The sequence below is a fragment of the Panthera uncia genome, chromosome D2 (genome assembly GCF_023721935.1).
Source record: "Panthera uncia isolate 11264 chromosome D2, Puncia_PCG_1.0, whole genome shotgun sequence".
Taxonomy (NCBI): domain Eukaryota; kingdom Metazoa; phylum Chordata; class Mammalia; order Carnivora; family Felidae; genus Panthera; species Panthera uncia.
This window is the reverse complement of record NC_064818.1, coordinates 31,992,809-31,998,340: the sequence shown is the minus strand read 5'-3', so window position 1 is coordinate 31,998,340 and position 5,532 is coordinate 31,992,809. Positions and strand designations below refer to the sequence as shown.

The window sequence follows — 5,532 nt, the reverse complement described above, 5'->3', positions numbered from 1 at the left end:
GAGAGGGAGAGGGAGAGGGAGAGGGAGAGGGAGAGGGAGAGGGAGAGAGAGAGAGAGAGAGAATCTCAAGCAGGCTCCACGCTCAGCACAGAGCTGGACGCGGGGCTCAGTCCCACAACCCTGGGATCATGACCTGAGCCAAAAGTGAGTCGGACGCTCACCTGACTGAGCCATCCTGGTGCGTCAGTAATTATAACCTTTCTAGAGAGTAAGTAAATTGAAAATATTTGTTTGCTTTTTCTGTAAAATTTTAAATGCTCTCTAATATCTAACATTAGGGTATGCTAATATCAAATGTCTGTAGCTCAGTTTACTTTTTTTTTTAAGTTTTATTTATTTAAGTAATCCCAACACCCAACGTGAGGATCAAACTCATGACCCCAAGATCAAGAGTTGTATGCTTTTCCAACTGAGCCAGCCAGGCACCCCATAGCTCAGTTTATTCATTAGTGTTCTCTACCTTGTTTTAGGAAGTATAGGACATCCTTTATTTACAGCAAGTCAGTTCACAGTTCTCCTTCCAGGACTCTGCCTACCACCACTGTGTTCAACTTATGGTGCCCTCAGTGAACCCAGAACAAAGAAGCATATTGTGCCCAGACTTTTGAGGAAGTGCATTTCTACCTTATTGCAGCAAAAAGCCCTGCAATCTGATGTCCAAAGCCTATACTTTGCTGAAGAAATATATAAGAAAAATATTCCCACATCCATTTCTCAAAAAGCCATTAAGTAGCCTAAAGTTTATCTAGAAATTTCCTCAAAGGTAAAAATAAAAATATTGCCATAGTCTTCTGTGACATAGTTGAAAGGATATTGGAAGTGGTTTTGGAGAACTAGATTTTAAGCCCAGGTCTAACTACTATGCAATCTGTGTGGGTAAGATACTTAACCTCTGCTTCCTCATCTGTAAAATAATATTCTCCTCTCTGGGTTGCAAAGGTTGTAAAGGTTAAAAAAAAGGGAGGGGGGAGTTTGGCACATGAAGCTACGTAGCAACCTAAAAAAAAGTCAGTTTAATTAAAACCAGAAATATTATGTTAAATACTTTTCTTTCTCTCTTTTTAACAGGAAAACGAACAAATTTAATAACATGTACATCTTCTGTATACCCAAAGAGTTACCCAAAGAAATTAACTCCAAAGATGCCTCTTTCTCTGCTAATTTGTTTAAAAAAAAATAACAACCAAGAATTATGAAGAAGTGAGGTCTTTGTTCATTTGCCCCTACCTTCCTGGTGTTCTGGTTTATATAAAGACTTCCACCATTGAGGAAGTCTATGTGAGCTTTATATCCCTGCCATCAGGGCAAAATGCCTGTCTTCATGTAAATGCCTGAGAAGAGTGTCATGTGTCAGTTTAGATAATGAGAGTTCATGTCTCTGTACTGCATCTCTTAGAATCCTTTTTATTTGGTGAAAAGTTTTTTAACTTCTGAATTATGACCAGTCTCATTCATCATTTCACAAGGTTAAACAGCAGATGTCTTAAGTGTGGTACAAAAGATACCCCCCACCCACACACACACACACACATACACACACACTTCTATTTTTTCCTTTCTTCCCCTGGCCTATTCTTAGAGCTTGGAATGGACCACATTACCCTATAGACTGACACAGTGGACTAGCCAACCCATTGAAAAACAGCTTTCCAGCTTGCTGATTCATACCTTCTTTAAGCAGAGATGATTGCTCCTAACTTATACTGTCTTTTTTTCTGACTCCTAATGAGCTTTAGTCAAAAGATCCTTTTTATATCACACAAATATTCAAATAACCGAAGAAATGACAATGTCCAAAATGAATTCCAAATTGAGATATTTTTCCCTTAGGTAAGCCAAAATATGAATTATTCTGTCCATCTATAATGAAAAGTTAACTGAACTCATGCTGGTTTGTCTCTAACAGCATTAAGCTGCCACTTTTTGATGAAGTTTGGTAATTTAGTCCTGCAGCATAATGGCAGGATCAATGGACAAGGACTTAGAAGACTTGGACTCCATTTTCAGTTCTAGCTCTGGCTCATTACCATTACTTTGCCCTGACCATCTTCTATTATTACTTGGAATCTCAATTATATTAGCAATGCAGAGAGATTTGGAAAAACTACCCTGTAAGCTAACAACTAAGATGCAGCGGTCTTTTGTTTGCAATTGGTGTGCCATCATAGTCTCAGGCAAGAAAACTGTCTATCTTGGCATCTCAGTTTCTTTATCTGTAAAGACATGATAAATTACTTGTTCCTCTTTTCCCACCAGTTCCCTCACAGAAATGCGGTAATGGAAATGATATTAACACTATAAAAGATTTTGGATCTCTCTAGGCTGTTGCTACATAAAGAGAAAGTCCTTTTTATATTTCAACTGGCATTTTTAGGTACTTCGTGCTCCCTGAGTTTGCACCACATCAAATCCATTTGGAAAAGATTACTACATAGACTGTTATTCTTTGCAGAACCATTGCAGAAATAAAACGGGCCACAGAGAATACGCGTTAAGAAAATAAAATTGTTTCGCAAAATTTGTGATTGTTGGAAGTTAAAAATTCTTCTGATTCACATTACCACCCTAATCATCTTAACGCAAAAGAGACAGCTTGTAAATTCGCAGCTTTCTATTGCCATGTTGTCTAGGTAGCGATACCAGCTGAAAAAAAAAATGGGGATACCACTCAGTTGATCCTGGTTATTCCAGGATTTTTGTAAAGTACCTGAGAAAAGTGTGTAGGTAGTGAGGGATCTTAAAATCTGACAATAGTTGACAGATAGCTTCTAATCTTGGTTTTGCATGTGTCAAACCTAAGAATGTTACAGGGATATTCACCCATCTCATGTAAATAGGAGCACTGACAGATAATAAGTATATCCTATCTGCTAAAAGAATTATGATCCTTACAATACCCATTTTATTTTTTAAAGATTGTAATGGTAATGTATTTCGTTATATAATCTCTTATATACAAAATGTGTTTATTAGGATGCTTTCGCACTCATCTCGACTCAGGGTGTTTTTAGTGCTGCTTCTGTCTGAAGGAGCATCCTTCTGTAACTTTTCCTCCTGTAGGTTGGCAGAGGACAGTTGAAAGAGTCAACATACAGACTACCATTTGTGCCTGGCTAAAAATGGTGGTGATTTTATAGTATCCTGGGCATTTCCTGGCCATGAAGTAGGAATCAAGGCTCTGCACCAATTACTTCTTCTTGTGTTTCCTCTTCTCTTCTGGAGAGGGATGGAGGAGATCTTTCTCAAGGGGCATATCTTTGTGGGGAGAGGCACATCCTTGTGGGGAGGGGCATATCCTTGTCGCTGCTGGAAAGGCTGTTATACAATCTCTTTGTCACATTAGAGTACTAACAGATTCAAAGCTCAGTGAAGGACAAAAATTCTCAGACTGACATATGAAATCGTATTGATTCAAAGACAGGTCTGAAACTGAAAGATCAGTTTATAGGGTGAAAGGAAAAGAGGAACATACGGAACCAAAATTTGCAGCCAAGGAGGACCCAAGATGTAGAGGTGGCCTGGTAACTGACAGAGATTCCTACAGGCAGGTCAGAACTCATATGCCTAGCAACAAGTATTAGAGATTTGTCACTAGGAAACTGGAATCCAAAGTCGGGAAATCCAGTTGCTTTGGTTACAAAAGATACACATAGAAAACCTATAAAACCCTTTGAGGACAGATCTTCGTTCATTCATTCAATAAATATATATTAAACACCTATATATGCTAGACACTATTTTAGACACTGGAAAATAAGCAGTGAACAGAACAAGGTTCACTTAACTTGTGTAACTAGCTGGGGAGGGGGAAGGGCAGACAATAAACAGATAAATAAGTAAAATACATAGTTTGCCAAAAGAAGTAAGTTTATGGAGAAAATTTAAGCAGGGAATTTCTGGGTTGCAATTTAAAGCAGACTGATAGAGAAGGCCTCACTGAGAAGACAGCATAGAAGCAGAGACTTGGACTAGACAAGAGGGAAGAGAATAGTCACGCAAATATCTATGGAACAGCATCCTAGGCAGAGAATACAGCAAATGGAAAGAACTTGAGGCAGGATCCTGCCCAGCACATTTGAGGAAAGGTAAGGAGGCCATCATAGTTGGAGCAGAGCGAGGAAGGGGAAAGAGTAGTAGATGATGTCAGAGAAATAAGGAGAGAGACACCAATTGTGTTGGGCTCTGAAGATCATTGTGAGGCCTCTGGCCTTTGAGTAAGATGAGAAACTATCAGAGAGTAGTGAGCAGAGAAAAAGCACAACATGAATTACAATGTAAAAGCATATAACTGACTATTGTTTCGGAATTAGACCCTAAGCGGGCAAATAATGAAGCAAAACCGTTTAGGAAACTATTCCAATAACCGATTTAAGAAAGACAGGCTGGGGTGATGAAGTGAGAAGTGACTGGGATATGGATATATTCTGAAGGTAGAGCCCTCAGGATATGCTAATGGTCTTGACATCAGATGTGAGAGAAAGAATAGAGTCAAAGATGACCCCAAGATTTTTGGCCTGAAAACCTGGAAAATGGAGATGCTCTTGAATGATACAGGGAAGAACGTGGGAGGAGCCTTAACCTTCTTTGCATCCACACGTCCTAGCACAAATGCCAAACACATGGGAATGTTCAGTGACTACCAATAATCTAATCTGAATCTCGTTTCTATGTATTTGAGATCAGAGTTGTTCTAGATACAGGACTGACTCGTTGGAGTTACTACACTGGGACTTGGTTCTAGACTCTGGGGCAAGGTTAAAACCATTGGTGTCCTAGAGCCAACTTGTGCTAGCTAGCAAGAACCAACTGCTAAATTTGACGGGGGGGGGGGGGGGGGGGATATTGCAAGCCGGGTGTTAAACACAGCTGATTTGTAAACTTACAGCTGGTAACACATTAAAAACAAAGGTAAAAGTACTTAAACTTCATCACTTCCGAATTATTTTACTACATTTTACTATTACTGTGTCCTTGAGGTTATTTATGTTTGTTGTGTCTGTACAATAGAAATATTATAGAACAGTGCGCTACTGTGCACCTCTTCCCAACTCTGTGTTCAGTGATGTTATGCCAGTAGCTTTAAATTGGCCATGATGTGAGTATTTATGACACAGAAATTGGCAAATGCTACAAATGAGGCATCTCCCCCATCCCTTTCCTGCCCCCAGAGCTGGTTAAACCTATAAGTGGAAATTTAGCCATACCAGCTTTGAAGGCAATGATAGAGGATGAGCAAACTGGTATATATTTTGGAAATATACTGAGGTACAGGCACTGCACACAGAGTATTAGAGAAGTATATAGTATATTATAATACTATTATATAGTATATTATAATACTATTATAATACTATATAATACTATATAGTACTATATAGTATAATACTATATAGTACTATATAGTATAATACTATATATCATATATTATAATAGTATAATACTATATAGTACTATAATACTATATAATACTATATAGTATATGCTATATACTATACTATATATTATATACTATATAGTATTATATATATATAT

At 38.2% G+C, this 5,532-nt stretch overlaps 1 protein-coding gene and 1 pseudogene across 1 annotated transcript in view; one reads left to right on the top strand and one right to left on the bottom strand.

The window, feature by feature from the left end:
• The window catches only part of MICU1 (mitochondrial calcium uptake 1), a 417,233-nt gene that overhangs the window by 117,405 nt on the left and 294,296 nt on the right, over nucleotides 1–5,532 (top strand). The window lies entirely within an intron of this gene.
• Nucleotides 3,008–3,337, bottom strand: LOC125933290 (40S ribosomal protein S27-like; annotated as a pseudogene).